The sequence below is a fragment of the Lycorma delicatula genome, chromosome 4, assembly GCF_047948215.1.
Source record: "Lycorma delicatula isolate Av1 chromosome 4, ASM4794821v1, whole genome shotgun sequence".
In the NCBI taxonomy this organism is placed as follows: Eukaryota; Metazoa; Arthropoda; class Insecta; order Hemiptera; family Fulgoridae; genus Lycorma; species Lycorma delicatula.
Window position 1 is genome coordinate 121,628,177 of NC_134458.1, and position 19,474 is coordinate 121,647,650.

At 30.2% G+C, this 19,474-nt stretch overlaps 1 protein-coding gene across 2 annotated transcripts in view; it reads right to left on the reverse strand.

Moving 5' to 3' along the window:
• Window positions 1-18,534, reverse strand: part of Myo61F (unconventional myosin 61F) — a 244,025-nt gene extending 225,491 nt beyond the window's left edge. For both annotated transcript variants that reach the window (XM_075364090.1, XM_075364088.1), the window contains exon 1: window positions 18,205-18,534. The gene's annotated coding sequence lies outside the window, so the exon portion shown is untranslated. The remainder of the gene's footprint in view (window positions 1-18,204) is intronic.
• Between the last annotated feature and the right edge of the window lie 940 nt (window positions 18,535-19,474).

Consider the following 19,474-nt stretch of genomic DNA (forward strand, 5'->3'; position numbering starts at 1 on the left):
TACTCAATACGACAATGGTTGCATGTGAAAAAAAGTTTCGTACGTTTAGCATACGACAAGCCCCACCTTCTTACAATTCAAGCAACATTTTGGTCATCCTTTGCCGTATGGGTTAGTCATAACAAAAATGTTTCAAACAAAAGTTTTAGGTAATGTATATAGGACTAACGATCACTTTAAACCGATTCGATACTGTGCCCTATTAAGGGAGGCATAATTTTTTTTCTTCGAAACCCAATTTTTTCTACCACCTGGACCAATGATTGGTAACATCAAAAGAATTTACTTAGATAAGTTTTAGGTTCATATCCAAAGAATAGTAGGAACTTTAAATGAGTTCGATATTTTACTTAATAAGAAAGTTATAGCGATATTGTTTTTTTCGAAAAAGCCCCCCTCTCCATTTCCACCCCCATGGTCCGATTTTGCCCATTAACAAACTCGACCGAGATTTTTGGTCGTTATATTGTACGTATCAATTTGAAAGTGATTGGCGCAAACTAACGGCAGTTATCGTGTCCACAAGAAAGTGAAATATATATGTATATATAAACTTTTGAACTGATGGTGGTTTTGGGGTCTGGGGGATATGAAACGCGAAAATACGTCGAAATTTTCCGGAAGTCGAACCATGGTACTCAATACAACACGGAGCTTTCTTGTGAAATCTATCTAAAATCAACTCGGATAAAATAAATAAATACAACTTTTTTACGAGTAGAATGTAGGATGAAATAAATAATCGAAATTAGAATAATTATTTTTAAAATTTTACTAAACGATTTACAGAAGACAAATGTAAATATTCATTTTTAAGAACTCCTCTAACCTAGTTGCCTTATGTACCCGAAACATATTTTAATGCGGCCAATTTTTGTCTGAAACTTAATTAATTGCTTTATAATAATAATAAATTGAGCATATTAATTTATCCCCTTATGTTAATATTAGCAATTTGAATTTATTAATAAAATCCGACTACAAAAAACTGAATATATGTATGGAAAGTAGTTTTTTAATGTTTTTTCCATGACTTTACGGTGACGTGAAATACAACAACAAAATTCTAACATAACTTATTAACTAATTAATAAATAAAAATCTTTCAACAATGTCCCCATCAAATTTGGATATTTATCTACCAAAGGTTTTTAGTTTATCGACCAAGTATTAACTATTCAGTCGGCTATTGTTGTTATTTTAAAGATTTTAATATTGGTGTTCATTTTAATAGGCTGATTAAGAATATATGTATATTGAAATAAAAAAATTATTTTTAGAAGTTGATTAACCGACGTCGATTATCAACAATGATTTTCAGTATAATCTATAGCAACGTTTCTCAATCATTTGTCCACAATGATGGGACAGATAATCCACAGAAAGACTTAAATTAGATTCAAAATTATCCAAAGAAAACAAATAATAATTTGAAATACGTTCTGAATAACTTTTATGATAAATTTCTGCAGTTCTTGATTCATTCATGTTTGCGATCACAAGAATGAACTTTCTTTATCGAAAAAAATAGTAGTTAATTGTGATTTTAAGTAACAGTGGAACTTAATTAATTTACTGATTTATCAGAACAAGTATTGAAAAGCTTCATGAAGTTTTCGACAAAATATGTTTGTGAGAAAAGATTTTCAACATTCCTTCACACAAAAACAAAATATAGCAATCGTCTTAATGTAAGTATCGATCTTCGACTGAAGTCGACCAATATTCAGCTGGATATTCAGGAACTCTACAAGAGTCGACAAACTGATTTATTTATTTAACGATAAATTATTTGTTCAATGATATTCACTTTTATTAATTTACTTTCAACCTAATTAAATTTATTCATATGTAATCAAAACATACTTTCAAATCTAATACTTATATTATAAAAGACACAAGATGTCTCAGTTGTTGCTGATACACATATAGGTAAAAAAATGAGGGCTACATAACGTAGCGGTCCGCAGAATTTTTGAGACAATTTATTGCTAATCTAGATTAACTCTATCATTACAGCACTTTTTCCTTTTCGCAGCATTTTATGTTTAACAAATTAAAAATACAATAAATAAGGAACTGTACTAAAGGGATACTGAAGTAAATTCGAAAAAGTATACAAACTTAGGTTGACTACCGTTATGTAATGTAGGCTTCTCGTATGGAGTTTCAGTGTTATAGAGATGCTTTTAAAGATGTTTTATTAAAATTTTAGTAAATAGTTTTTTTGAGCACATCTTGTTTTCTAATTTAAATAGATTTATTTTTCAAATATCTTACTTTTGATTAATTTTAATCATTATTAAATTCTTCTCTAATTTAGGTTATCAAACACGATTCCTTTTACTTCCTTGTACAAAGTAAAGAAAGTATTGTGATAGTGAAAAATTTCGGTTTTCATATTTCAACGGAAATATCCATTTTGACCCTCCTTTTTTTTTAATCGATTTTGACTAGTTTTGGCGTGACGTCTGTACGTAGGTATGTATCTTGAATAACTAAAAACGATTAACCGTAGAATGTTGAAATTTTGGATTTAGGACCGTTGTAACATCTAGTTGTGCACCTCCCCTTTTGATTTCAATCCACTGAACCAGAGGTGTCTAAAAAAAGCCCAAAATCCAAACAAAATTAGGATTTTGGACTTTTTCTTAACTACAGTAATTAGCCCTAATTGAGAGGTTTTCAACGGTATATCGTAAGTGGTACTTATTTTCATTGGTTCCAGAGTTATAACCAAATAAAATTTTAATTAATGAAATATTTGGATCTTATAAAGGGAACGCACACATCGGTTCGAATCAAACTTCATCTCTTTTTTTTGGTTTAAATATATTGATTTATTAATAATTATTAACCTCTGATTGTAAAAAAACTTTTACAATAAATAATAATTCAATAATTTTATGTACTTTTAAAACTGTATATATGTAACTTAATAGGCATTATTACATATGCGTATGTGTATATGTAATTGATCTGGCGAAACATCTGATTATTTAATATTAATTGAAAATTATAATTTAGAATCGTATTATTTTTTCTAGTTTAATTTCTGTTTAATTTTATTTAATTATTTTGGAATTTCTGTTTTTTCTTATCTACATTAAAGTTAACTACAAAGTGCCTGAAACACAGACCCTCACAAGAACAACATATACACTGAGGGATACATGCTCGATGTTTAATAAATAGCAAAAAATTCTTATCTTTTAGTTCATTACTCGTCTGATATTGTCGGACAATATTCTCCCTAAGTCGGAGTTTGATCTTCATTTCGTTTGTTTTTTGTTGCCAATCATTTAATCGCTCTTAGGTTTGATGTAATTCTTCTAATCTTAATTTGTGTACACGTTCTCTAGTCTTCAAATTTTCTCTCGCTTTATATTCATCATCCTCTCGTAATCTTTTTATTTTTCCCTTGGTCTTAACGTTTTCTTCCTCTTTATATTTATCATCTTTTCTTAAGTTTTTTATTCTTTCTTTGGTTTAATATTTTTTCCTCTTTATATTTATCATCTTCTCTTAATCTTTTTATTCTTTCTTTAGTTTTAACATTTTCTTCCTCTTTACATTTATCATCTCTTAATTTGTTTATTCTCCCTTGTTCTTAACATTTTCTATCTCTTCATATTCACCTACTTGTCATTTTTTTGAGGTATGTTTCTACATGTTATGTTTCTAATTTCAGTATGATTGTTTCTTTTTCATATTTGATTATTCACCAAATAATCTAATAATAAAAACTGAATATTTTACACCGTAAGATCAAAATTAACATAAACAGTATACAGGAGTTCACTAAACGGAACAGTTTAATTATTAACTTTTATTTATACGACACACCAGAAATCTGAAACTTTTGTTAATCAGCAACTCACGAAGATACAAATAATAATGATCATCTAGTAATACGAGTAATAAAGGGACTTTAACTCTATGTTAATATTGTTAATATGTTAATATTGAATTGTTGAATTAATAACTGTATAAATATTTGATGTTAACAAAAACTAATATTTCAGCAATTGTGTAACTTTCCACTTATTAAAGAATTGGAGGATCGTATTTCACTTTCAAATAAAATAATTTTAAATGAAGTTCAGCAAAAAATGTGTATATGTAATTTAATAGGCGTACAAGGAAGTCATGTCGTTTCCACATCAGATTTTTTTTAGTTTTTAAAAGTACAACAATTCCTTACTTAAATAGTTGATTTCGCAAACTTGAAATGGTAGATAACTGAAAAACCGTTCATACAAGAACCGTTTAAATTGGGCGAATATACCGTTTAAACAATGAGAAAATATTAGTTATTTAACAGTTAATAAAATGTATTAATCTTCTAAAATTATACATTTAAAATGTATAAAATAAAATCTTCAAAATTAATAAAAATATGAGTTAAGTTTTCTTCAATTTTTAAAGTAAAATTTTCAGTAATGAAATGAGATTAAATAAGTTAACGAAAATATTAATAAAGGAAAAAATAAAACCATCCTGGAACTTCTTGGAGTCGTTATGTAGTAAATTATTGGGCGTCAAACTACATTTAAAATTTAGTTAAGTTCATTTTTTTTAAGGTTATAAACTTTTTGTTTTTTAAAGTTAATAACTTTCACCCGGAGGTCCCGGGTTCGAATCCCGGTCAGGCATGGCATTTTTCACACACGCTACAAATCATTCATCTCATCCTCTGTACAGTAATGCTTAACTGCGGCCCCGGAGGTTAAACAGAAAAAAAAAAGAAGTTATATATAATGGAAAAATACAAGTTTTACACCTTATTAAAAATTCTATATTTTCTTTGTGTTTATAGAAATTTCAACTAATTTATTTAAAGAAATTTTACTACGGTAAATGACGAACAAAAAGTTATACGTAAATCGTTCAGATTTATTATTTTAGCATAATTATTTTTATGCGTAATTAGGTTTCTCCTTTTAGGGAGTTTTTTTTTTTTTAGTAAACAAAAATTCGTTAAGAGATTATGTAATCATGTAAAAAATTAGTGTTTAAGTGTATTTAAAACAAAAAAAGGTAATTTTTCATCATGCCCTTCAGAATACTAATACGGTATGTAGTTTTAGAAATTCAATCTATCACTGGAAGGAAAAAGAAGCTGGTAAATAAAAATATTTTTTATTAAAACTACTGGAAATCTCAAAATCTCAGCTATCTATTAGATTAGGGTACAATTACTTTACAGTGATACTCAGTTAAACAACTGTATAGAAAAGTACAAAGTCCCCAAGTGTTGTATGCTTACAAGAAGCAGCTTAACGATTTCTATATATATATTTCTTAATAAATTAAGAATCAACTTAATTTTTTGTATGTGTAATCTTATGTGAATATCTAAAAATTAATTTCTAGATTTTTTTGAAATTCCGAGTTTAAAGGGTAAAATGGGTTTTGAATTTCTGTTTGAAACCCAGCGTTTTTTAATTTCTCGGTAACAAATGAAGATATCATCAAACATGATTTTTGGTGTGTGTAATTTTCATGTAAATATCTAAAAACGAAGTTCTAGATTTTTCGAAATTGGACCTTAAAAAGAGTGAAAAAAGGTAAAACAAATTTGAACAATGATTGCAAATGTTTCCCATTTCCAATATACCAAACGAGATATTCACTGGATAGGAGCTAGCAAATAATCTTCAGATAAATATCTAAAAACCATTTTAAAGATTTTTTGAATTTCGATTTTTTAAGGAGTGCGACAGGTTTTAATTTTTATTTATCATTATTATTCTCACAAGCCTGAATTTAATGAATTCATGGGGCACAAGGGGGCACAGCCTCTGGCTAAACGGGAAGGACGAACGAAGCGAGCCATGACTCTAAATATCCCTTGGCCACGATGGGAAACGTAAGTAACCATATAGAGCGGACGAAGCCGCGATGGGGATGCTAGTATATATATATATATATATATATATATATATATATATAATTTATAACAAGTTAAAATTGCTGTGCTGTAAAAAAACACGGGTAAAAGGAATATTCTTCATTAGTAAATTTATGAACTGGTTTTTAATTTTTCTAAAAATATATTTCATTTCACAAAAATAATACAGAAAAATCAGGTCATTTTAATACCTTACAAAATTTTCCTTTAAATGGATTTTAAGATATAACTCTTCAAAGAAAAATATTATCATTATTGTAATTGATAAATGTAATTATATAAAACAATAACTACAGATAACAAGTTATATCAAACAGCAAAATACAGAATAATAAATATGTAGACAGATTTATTTTTTCAAAATATAATAAATAAATATGGAACATATATAAACAGATGTTAAAATTTCATTATGTGAAAGGAAAATTCGTCAGAATTCCGCTAAAAGGTGTGTTCTTCATAAGTTTTTATCACCTGGAAGGAAATAACCGTCGCTCAAAATTGTTAAATATTTCCTGGAAATTAATAACGTAAATATATATAAAGCAAAAGGAAATTATTCTGAGTAAGCAGTGCGCTATCAAAACTAATATTGTTGTAGTGTGAGTGTGCGCGAGCGCGCTCGCATGTGTGCGTGTTGATAAATCACAAAGCCAAAACCACGAACCAATATATTGATAAAACATTCATTTGATTAAAAAGAACGAGCTACACTAAATGGAAATTAGAAAAAAATAACGTTTTCATAATAATTTACATAAAAAGTAAAAATCTAGAAATGAATGCTAATTTCCATTTAAAAAAATCATCATTACACACAAAACTTAGTAAAATATAAACTAAAAAACTTCTGCGCAAGAAGACAGACTTTTCAGTTTTTATTTTTTCCTTTTGAAAAACTCTCAACTCATTCGATCTAAAATTTTACAACAAAAAAAATACAAGGAGATAAGTAAACAATCAAAAAACAAAATAAAATAAAATTTTACACAAATATAAATAATAATCATAAAAAAAATAATTTTATTATTCTGTAACAAGAATATTAGTAAGTTAATAATTCTGACGCCCTCACTATTTCGCAATCAGAAATGCACGATTTTCAGAGTACAACCCATTACATACGTTTGATTAACCCAGTAGACCATGCATCAAGCATCTAGTTACAACTCGCTCACCACTGACACTTGCATAAGCGCACATGAAAAATACCGTTACACAGTCAACATACCCTTACATAACGCAAATATACCCAGTCATCATGACCTTCAAAGTAGATAACGCTACCTGAATACACCAAGAATATTGTCAAAAATGGATACTGCAGATAAAAAATGTCAACGTCCCAACTTGCAGCATCATTTTAAACCACGCAGCTTCTAACTTCTACCGCTCAGTTTTTTGGACCTTAAATTGAGCGAAACTCAAAAAAAAACTCAACCAAATCACATCACATGCTTCATATCTTCACATGCAAAACTTCACATACTCTAGTACAGCATATCTAAATTTAAATGAAATTGATCTTATAGTTTTAGAGATTTTCGAGCCACAAAATTTTATACAAAGGCTTATAAATATATAAGAAAATCCCAATTTAAGTGAACGGTATTTTCGTACTCCTCATACTTCAAAACGTAAAGAAAATTAATTTTTATTCCCCCACTCTCACCAAGCGACCGAAAGTAATGCCGTACTTTTCCTCAAAAAGTCGTTAGAAAAACATTGGTAAAGAAGTGCATAACTCTCCTGGCGAAGTTACAGGATCCATGGTGGCCGTATCTCTTTAAATCCTAGATCAATTGTAGCCAAAATTAAAATCAATATAATCAGAAATCATCGTAAAGAAATTTATAAAAATTCTTCACCCCTAAATGAAGTCGCTCAAATATATAATAAAACCGATATACTAATGTATTGGATTTATCAAAATAATGTAAAGGAATTATTTTTAAATCCAAAAACGACAAAATAGTATTTTTGGCTCTCACTTCTGTGGGGGGAGGGGAGGATTTAATAAGAATAACATATCAGAAAATAACGTAACTACAAAGGGATATTAAATCATATGAAAAGGTTTATCTGTAATTTGAGTAAAAGTGCCTGATACATGGGATCCATTAAGGTCCGCACCTACATGTGCTCTTTTGACTAAAAATTAAATCCTATTAACAGTTAATGCTACATATGCGGAAATAGTCATGGCAAATTTTATCCAAATCGGTTCATTCTCTCACAGTTACCAAGCAAAAAAAAGCCACCATACATACAACCCTCTGGAATTTTTACTGATAAAACTGTTTCTTTTTTTCGATTGATGGGGGTCATGAAACGTCAAGATCTATAAAAGCTCCACCATGAAAAATTTGACCCGATTAGCATATACTTTCTCTTATACAGGATACTGTATACATTATAACTACACAGCAGTAAAGAAAAAACATTAGATAATAGAAACCCTAATTTATTTATAAAAAATAAATAAAATAAAAAACTATAATACACCATGAGCAGTCCAAGGGGAAAGAAAAAAAATAATAGCTACTTTATCTTAATTTATTTGGAGAACTTAAAAAATATATATATTAACAAAACAAACATAGAGTTAAAATGTTAAAAATTTAGAATATATTGTAAACTAAATTCTCCATTCTCATATTCCGTCATACTACAAGCTATAAATTATATAAATTATATCCCTATAATTATAAATTATAGGGATTATAATAATAAGAAATTAATTAATTAATTCCAAATAATCTTTTTTATTAATCAATAGTAATAGAAATTCACCACATTATTTTTAAATAAGTACATAAAATTTTATTTCATTAACAACTTTCGATATTTTTTTTTTGTTATTGTTATTATTGAATTATTATTTATTGAAAAAGATTTTTTACAATGAGAGGTTAATAAATCAATATATTTAAATAAAAAAAAGGAGATGTAGTCGGATTCGAACCGATGTGCCTTTTCCTTGTAAGATCCAAATATTTCATTAATTAAAATTTTATTGGCTATAACTCGGGAATCAATAAAAATAAGCACCACTTATGACATATTGTTGAAAAGCTCTCAATGGGTGCGTGTTTATTACTGCAGTAAAGAAAAAGTCCAAAATCCAATTTTTTTGGAATTTGGTCTTTTTTGGACAATTTTGTTCCAGTCTATTGCAATAAGATGGGGAGGTGATACACAACTAGATGTTACAACCAACAGTCCTACATCCAAAATTTCAATATCCTACGGCTAATCGTTTTTGAGTTATGCGAGATTCATTTGTACGTACGGACGTCACGCCGAACTAGTCAAAATGGATTCAGGGATGGTCAAAATGGATATATCCAATGAAATCTGAAAACCGAAATTTTTCGCGATCGCAATACTTCCTTTACTTCGTAGAAGAAGTAAAAATCAATTCATAGAATTGTTTCAACTAAATAAAAACAGATAAAAAAATCTGATGCAATCTGATGGAAATTTTTTTTTTATTAATTATTTCGCTAATGATAAATCTAATCAACAAAAACGCTTCGAATGTAAACGAAATTTAATTTTAATCCCTCTACTCTAATAATAGAATTTAAATATTCGTATACAGAATGATTCACGAAGAATGAAACAAACTTTCAGGACAAGTTCTACTAATGAAAACAAAGAAGAATGTTTATAAAAACAAAGGCTCGGAAACACTTCATTAGCAAGTGTCAGCTGTCGAAAGATTTCACCCTGATTTCTGCGCCTTTGGTAAAATTATGCCAAACTGTAATTCCTGAAATTCAAATTAAATTGTAAATTTAGTGTTTTTTACAGACCTACTACAGACCTGAAAAATTGAAAAAAATAAATAAATAAATAAGTCCCAGAACTGTATTTTTATCAATTTTCGTGTAATTAGAAATACATTTTTTGATTTGTAATATTGAAAATTTTGATTCGTTTAATACTTATTTAAAATCTGCCACATTTTGATATGATTTGTATTTAATAAACTTAGAAATTCTTAATTCTGTATTTAGTTACTGTGGGCTTATTCATACCATTTTACTCAAAATCAAATTTTCCACAAGTTTGGTTTAAAAATGTTATGTATTTAGATAATAAACACATAAAGTTAGATAATAACAAATTTATTTTATACCAAAAATAAAATGGTGCTTTTTCGACCCCCAATATTCTGTCTTTTACCCCAGATTTCTCAATTATAAAAATACAGTTGTGATATCTATTTTTTTTTTTTTCAATTTATCGGGTCAGATTTCATATAAAATCACTAAATTTATCCCTCAATTTGTGTTCCAAGAATTACAGTCTGGTTTAATTTTACTGAAGGCGCAGAAATCAGGACGAAATCTTTCGCCAGCCGACACTTGCTACAAAGTGTTTTCGAATTATATTTATATGAACTTTCTTCTTTATTTTTACCAGTAGAAAATGCTCCCAAAATTTGTAACATTATTTGTGAATTACCAGTATTTACTTAACGATATCATTTAAAAAAAAAAAGTTGCTTTGAATATAAAAAAAAAACACTTATAAATGCAGATATCTACTGCGCTACAGTAGAGAGGGAATAGTTTCATCATATGGTATCAGTTCCAACACAAGGTAAATGATATAGGCTGTATCATCTACACGTTGCTTTCATTAAGATAGTTAATCACAGCGTTAAGATCATAAATGCCGTGATATAGGCATAATATATATACATATATATAAAACAACAAGTGTTAAGTGATTCCTAATCAACGCCCAGCAAAACCTACTGAAGATAAATTAATGGAAACTTGTACACACGTTTATCTTACGGTGTAAGTGCACACTAAGAAGTATTTATTGAAATTCCGAGTTTAAAGGGTTAAATGGAGTTAACAATGAAACTAGCTACTTTTTTAATTTCTCGGTCATGAATGAAGATATCTTCATTTTTTGGTACCTGTAAAATTTCTAAATTTTTTTCGAAATTCGACCTTGAATGGGGTGAAGAAAGATAAAAAAATACTTTAAACAATGATTGCAAATTCTCCCAATTTCCAAATATACTAAACGAGATATTCACTAGATTTGGGCTTGCAAATACTCTTTAGGTAAATTTCTAAAAATAATTTTCGGTTTTTTTTCTAATTTCTATTTTTTAAGGGGTGCGACGGTGTACGACATCGCGGCTCAATCAACACAGCCACTGTAACTGTACGTGCGACGGGACTGTCTGCACCTACCTCCGTTTACTTGACTAGAAAACAAAATAAGTTATTAATTATTTTTTTAATGAGAAACCCAAGGTAATGTACGGTCACCTCCTAGTGGTGTATGTCGGTAACGCTAAGAACCGGGCAAAATATACAGGGTTATCATAAAAGAATGGTGCGTTTTCAGTAATTCATAGGAAGATTGTAGGGAAATTTCTAGATGTTATATTGGTATCCCTGAAAGCCTCCAACCCAAAAGTTTGTTTATCAGCAGTTGTAACCACAACGTCAGTTCTTGTATTGTTGTTGCGGTGAGTTTAGTGAGTTACTATGTTCTCGGATAAAGACAAAGCAAAGTGTGTTTTATTGATGGCTGAGTTAAAATCTGTAATTTTAATTCGACGTGAATTCGGAAGAGATCCACCACACAAAAATAACATAACACGTTGGTTCAAACAATTCGAAGAAACTGGATCGCTTAAGAAACAGAAATCAACCGGCAGACCAAGTGTACCAGACGAAACGGTTGAACTAATTAGAAAATCGGCAATTAGAAGTCCTGGGAAGTCCATCCCCCGTCGAAGCGTCGAATTAGGTATTCCAAAATCAACAGTTCACAAAGTTTTACATAAAAAACTGAAATTACGCGCTTATAAAATCGAGATACTGCAGGAATTGAAACCCGATGATGGTGTAAAACGTCACAATTTCGCTGTTGAAATGTCGGACAGAATAAGTGAAAACGAATCATTTTTAGATGATATAATTTTTACAGATGAAGCTACATTTCACGTGCATGGATGTGTTAACAGACACAATTCACGAATATGGGGCTCTGAAAACCCACACGCAATTATTGAGAAACAACGCGAAAGTTAATGTTTGGTGTGGTGTGATGAAAAATCGTGTAATAGGTCCTTTCTTCTTTGCTGAAAAAACAATTAATGGAGTCGTGTATCTTGACATGTTAAACGATTATTGCTTTCCTCAGCTGGATGAACTCGAAAACATTCATCGATTTCATTTCCAACAAGATGGTGCTCCCCCGCACTTCAATGCATTGGTCACGGACGCTTTGAGCGAAAAATTTGGAGATCGATGGATAGGCCGGCAAGGACCCATACTTTGGCCTCCAAGGAGTCTAGACCTGACACCTTGCGATTTTTTCTTGTGGGGGTACATCAAAAGCGTTGTTTATACACAAAAAATTCGCTACCTAAACCGCTTAAAAAACAGGATTAATGAATCAATAACAACCATTAACGAAGAAATGTTAACTAATGTTTGGAGAGAAGTTAAGTATCGTTTGGACATTTGTCGAGCGACTAAGGGCGCGCATATAGAAATATATTAATTATGTATAAAAATGTTTGAGACGACAAATTTGAAAAATAAAAAACATAAACTGTAAGTAATTCTGTTTTAATTTAAACCATGTTCAAAACCGCACCATTCTTTTATGATAACCCTGTATTTTTACCATTACTTAGTACGGGTAACCAATTATATAAACTAATATTTTTAAAATGTAGGTCGACTATATTGAACCCGTAATCTTCAGATCACTCAAAGTTTCGGGTCCTGTACTGATTAAACTGTTGTTGCTCTGAAAAAAAGTACAATACATTGATATTTTTGTATAAATTGAAAAGAATAATTTTTATTTATCATTATTATTCTCACAAGATGAGTTTAATACACACAAGGGAGTAGAACCCCTGACTAAACGGGAAGGGCGAGCGAAGCGAACTCTGACTGTTTATCTTTTTTTCAACTCGCGCACATTTCGTACTATTTATATTCATTTCTTTTTAAGATACTTTATACATTTTTAAATAATTACTTGGTTTTTTATTTTTTAAATATATTCCTATTTAGGAAAGAAAGTAACGTGAAACCACTTCACTCCTAATTATCCTTAATAAGTTTGGTAATAAGGAAAACTTGTTAATTTTATACTTTTGATTCGTATACGTTTGGTTAAAACTTATTACGTATATGGAATTTAAAAATTCTTTTTGTTTGACTTTAACAAAGAACTAAATATATAGGTTACTGTAATCTCAATTTCGATTTGAGAAAAAATTAAAAAAAAGAACATACATTTTAGATCAAGATGCATTTATTTAAAGGTTATTATGGGTTACTTTAATTTTTGTTTTTGGATGGTCGAAATGAAAATAGAATAATCAAAGTAATGTAAATAGATCGTTATTGAAAATATTCATGCTGAATATTAAAATCTTTGATAATAATGAAATAGTATTTGGTTCATAAGATATAGTTATATAATTATAATAATTAAATATTTTTATTAACAGATTAAATAGACTGAAATATTTCATGATAAAACGAATTCCTTTAATATTTTTGTATAATTTTAAACAAACAAGTAATTTATAGTACAAGATGCAACATGTCAATACATTTATAATATATTAATGAATAACTTACACCTTAAATTATTTCTTAATGATCATAATAATATGTAAAAATATATGAAACCAATTAACTAATATCTAACTAATTGAAAAATTCAATTTTTTCGGATTTTAGATACCTGTAAATTTACTTACTAATATATTCTGAATATAAATGCTTTATTAGTTATAGATGATATAAGCTGTACATAAACATTTTCTTTTTGCATGTTAACTATGCATACATAAATGTTAATCAGTTTTTATATGTTTGGTTAAATAAATATGTATAGTAATAGTAATTTCCTAACAAATTTATTAGGCTTAAAATGATTATAAAATATTAACTTATGCGATTAAAACCTTTTCCCATCACAATGCTCCGCGCTTCTTAGCGCTCCGCAAAAATAGTTGGTATCTGATTGCCTCTCTTCATAGTCTTATGCTACCCTCTTGTGAAAAAATTTTCAAAAAATTACAGTATATTAACGAGATTTAACAGATTCTGACAAAAAAAAAAACCTTACGATTGGATATTTTTTATGCCTGTAACAACAAAAAAATTGAAACCGTACAAAAATTACGATAATTTAATTGCAGAATTTTTTTTGCGCATTTCTACCGCGTTTTTTATTAGCGAAATTTTTTTTATTTTGATTTGTGTTTATGAAACATAGTTTGCTGATTAAAAAAAAAATACTTTCAAGCAAATCGGTTGAAAGTTGGGCAAAATATGATGAAAAACCCGTGTCATAAATTACAGATTAATTAGCATATCAGTTTCGAGAAATTTTTATAGTTATTTATTTTTTCTTAGCGTTACATATAATGTAAAATTTATTTTAAAAATTATAAGACTTCCTTAGAGCATTTATTACGTAAAAAAACTTTTTTTACAACAGAGTATTGCTGTTACACGCCACGGGGGGGGGGTGCGCAATAGAGTTCATGAAACGCATAATAATTACCCCAGTAATTACAAGCTATTCGGTACAAACAACAGTTATTTTTTATGTTACTATGTATATAAAATCGTAATATATATTATATATATATAATATATAAAATAAGAAATTACGAGCGCGCACTAGTTTTTACACCAACATATAAATCGCAATATGGGAGATTCCCCCAAAAAACAAAAGAATGAAATAGATGAAAAATAATAAATAACCTAAACAAATAAAATGAAGTAATAAATTTATAAATAAAAAGCTCTTACCCCTAGTTGGTGATATTTTGGCGTGTGTGATACACGAGAAAGCATCCATCTAAACAGAGTGGTACCTCACAAGCCACACACCTCCAGACTGATCTTACGCGAATGCCGTTTGCCGAGCACACAACGCATTGTCTAAAACTGTTTGTTCCCTCACGTTTAGGAAAATGTCTTGCTTCACAACTTTCAAGACGTAAAAATTCACGATTTCTTACATAAGATCCTCGTGCAGAAAATCTCGTAGGAGATGATGAAACAAGCCCTTTCAAAACCTCATTTCGAAACCATCAGAAGGATTGGTTCTTCTCCATCTTATTGCCGTATTACTTATTATTTATTGTAAGCCGTATAAGCATTGACAAGAAGCATATCAAAAATGTGGAAAAAGAGCATGTCAAAAATGTGGAAAAAAAGTTTTTTCGTCCATTTTGTCATGCGCCTATGTAAGTAATAGCTTGAAGACAGAAGATAAGATTGATCAACAGCCCCCATATAATTATTGTAATCTACAATCATTACAGGTCTCACGACATTTTCTGTACCGTGAATTGTTACACTGTATTTACCCTCTTCAGCAGGCCCATGAATAGAAGACAGAAGTGTTACCATTCGCTTGTCATTGAATAGAATACAAGATATTCCATCCAGTGTCGTACGACAGGCTAACCGGTGTCTGGTCAAACCTAATTGTTTACGTCTGTTTCGTGTGAATTCAGCTGGCATTCCAGCACGATTGGATCGAGCTGTTCCACAAGCTAGAATTCCCACATCTTTCAGTCGTCGATATAATTGCAGGGATGAAAAAAAATTTTCCATATACAAATGATATCCACAATTTTCATAACCTGCAATTAGATCGATAACTGTACGTTCAGTAATTTTTTCGTTTACATTTTGTTCCTCTCGTTGTCTCCCGAGATATACATTCATATCGAATGTGTACCCAGAATTATCGAAAAGTCTGTAAACCTTTATCCCAAAGCGCTTTCGTTTACTAGGTATATACTGCCGAAACAAGACTCTACCCTTGTAGGCGCATAAAACCTCATCAACTACAATTTGTTGTCGTGGATTACAGAGTTCACGAGATTTCTGACGAGCAATTTAAAATATTTCGCGTACTCTCCAGAGACGGTCATAGTTACCAGTTTGCATTTCTGATTCTATCGGTGGATCCTGGTTAGTGAAGTGTAAATACTTCAAAATATGAAGAAAGACAGTTCTCGGTAATGTATTCCCAAACCAAGCGAAATGGGAAACCTCGTCAGTCGACCAGTATTCTTGTAAAGTGTGTCTTACAGTATGACCCATTTCCAGGATGATTGCAAAGAAACGTTTCATCTGGGCAAGACTAACGTCACCTTGAATTCTGTCCTTAGGTAATGGCCTATCAGGTCTACGGCTTTGAAAATACAAATTAGTTTGTGATGTTACTTTTTCAAGGATAGCCCCAAAAAACAACATAGATACGGCAAACGGCGTCTGCCCATGAATACGGGGATCAGGAATATATTCAGGCACATTGTGTAAATTCCTACGACGCTTCTTAGGCCGACCTCTCTTATGAGGAGCGGATTTAGCCAAAAGGTCGGGATTCTTTACAAATGCACCTGGTTCCGGAGCCGTAAAAGGCAAACTGTTTAGTGTGTCATATTTACACCTATCAGTACAAACTAACCAGGGATTTCCAAGAACCGGCAGACGACCTTCCAACTCGTAACCTTCGTCATCTGTAACTGTTTCGTCATTTTGGGCCCGGTCAGTTGGATTTTCTTGTAACTCCGCCGTGTCAAGTTCCTCATCTTGGAGAGGAAATTCAACAGCTGGTTGCATTTCAACATCCAACTGCACTGGAGAACGATAATGGATTTCATGAAATATATTACCGTTTCCTTCAGCATGTGGATGTAGAACTGAACCGGCTACATTTATTTTCTGTTCCGTGTCAGTATCACTAATCGAATGACCTGGATCATCATCGTCGCTACTAAAATTCAGGAGATGCGGTTCCGAAAAATCGTTACTCCTAATTTCAGTATTTTTGATGTCATCCAAGCCCTCAAGGTCGTCACTGTCATTTTCGTCATAATCTGAAAGTTCTTCGTCAAGAGCAAACCTAATCTGTTCGTCATTCATTGTCTCGATAAAAAAAAAATTACGGCAAATAAAAAAAAATCACAAATTTAAAAAAACGCCCAATATGTGAAAAAAATCGCACTGAATAAAAAAAAACCGATGTAATTTTGAAAAAAATAATGAAATAATATATTACCAACGGAACGCCGGTTTGCAATAGTAAGTTACTTACTGCAGTTCACTCGTACTCACTCACACAATAAAGTAACATATGTTAGTATAAAGAAAGAGATTCAGTAAAAACTACGTTTTATAAAAATCCCCTCCACTTAAAAGGCTATTCGGATTGACAAAAAACTATTTTTACTGTATACTGTTATTCATTACGAATCGGTATGTGTTTCATTGATGCCGATATCTTTTGTCAGAAAAGATTTATTAGGCCTCAAATAAAAGTGACACATTTATGACCACAAATTCCTTTTTTTTTTGTGTGTGCCGTATAACATAACTTATTATGTGTTTCAATACATCGTTATGTTGCTGATATAATAAGCTAGTTTTGTAAATAATAAATAAATCCGTAACCCTCATAGCAATTATAATACACCAGTCACACACACACACACAAGCACATTTCTGAGAAAAAAATGGTCATTTTCTTTCTTGTCCAAATAAAACATTTTAATTCGTATAACTATAGTTCAAATTGTATAATAAAACTGATTTCTTTGTGAATATAAAAAAATATAACCGACTTAGATCCCATATAAAATGTTTTTGTAACAGCGTTTTAAAACTGTCACCGCACAGAGCCAGTTTACTGGCTTCCTGATCTGAAAAGGTTAATATCATTTTATTGCATCAACTGGGACGACAGATGTTTTTGGATGCTCCAATCCCAAAATTTACTTTCAGGTAAGTACTTTGTTATATATTATATTTTTAGATTTGAATTATTATTACCGTGTTCCTGACAGTCAATGATCTTCAATAAACTTCACTAATAGTTGGCTAATTGGAGTTTTTTTTTTAAAAAACATTGTAATAAATCAACTAAAAGTGAATTTCATTGTACTGTTTACAGTTAATCGAACAGATATTCTGAAGTGATTATAAAAGTAAAAACTGTATTATATTCTATAATACATCAAAATTTTCTTGTTTATCATTATATTTAAAATAGAAAAAAAAATAATAATCTGGATTGGTTAATTTTGGAAGGAAGATTCTACTGAAAACTATTCAGAATATTACTTTAGCTATGAAACATAACCTGAAATTGATATCTTAATATTTTTTAATAAACAAGTAATTAAAAAATCATAGAATTATAAAACAAAATAATTTTATTAAAATTAAAATAAATGATAAAAAACTTACCTCAACAATTAATCAAATAAAATAACTGAAGTTAATCGATTAATATTTCAAACAAAAATAATTTAATCATAACAAATTTTAGAAATACAGTACTAATAATTTCACTACGTACATTAGTAAACACAAATAAACAAATTCATGAAAAAAGGGGGAATAAAATAAACGAATGAGAGAGATAGAAGGAGAACGACGAAGGTGATACCGGTAAAATACGAATGGTAACAACTGACAAATCAGCCGAACAGTTGGTGCGATCGTAGCACACTACACGACGTGAACACAACGGACTAAACTGATGTTGTTGCCCTACCTAACGCTTTTTCTCACTTGGTGCCAGACTCTCTTGAAACATATTCTCTCTTTCTATAAGCTCATCATTCTTTCTCTCTCTCCCTCCACCGTAACACCACTTTTAGTTCAAACGCCTCCTCCGACCAACCTTTTCTTTAAACTCTCCTGAGTCATATCCCCACCATAAACTATATTACCTGACTGACTATGTAAGCAGTCAATGCCACCTATCGTCTTTATTGTTTGGAGACCTTCTCTCAGGAGACAACCAGACTAGACCGTTTTGCTATTTCATTAAATATTTTATAACGTTAACTACAACGGATAATAAAGTAATCTTTTTGAATTAATAAAGAAACTATTATTTATATATAATTAAATTAAATTATTTTACTCCTTTATTATTTTACTTTTTTTTTACATATTTTAAGATCATTCTTTATTCTATTTTTGTAAAGACATACTTTTCTCACAGAAGCGATAAATAAAATCGTCCTGAAAAAGTTATCAATGTTGTAGGATTTTTTCGAATGTCTGTTTATATTTTTACTAGGTCCTACCAAGTAAGCAAATGTGCGAAGCCGCCAGTAGGCTTCGCACATTTGCTTAAAGCACTCTAGCTTATAAAAAGATACATTTTGGAGTAGTATTCTCCAAATAAAAGATTTACATGTTTCAGAAACCAAACCGATAAATATTTTAAAAAACTCCAAAATTTCTTCATTTATCGATAAGTGAAGAAATTTTGGAAAATGTTCTGGACCTTTTAAAGGTAAAGGACACGCTCCTGCTGTAGACCAAACTCCCGTTGTATAGGTTTCTGACGCACGGATGGCTTTCAGGAGTTATCTGACCAATACTCTTTCATTTCTACGATGGCAATTTGAAAGATTTGAAGGGTACGAAGTCAAAAGTTCCAGTGGAAAATTTTCAAAATTATTAATATTCCAAGCCCTTTTTCCAACATAATTATTTTCAC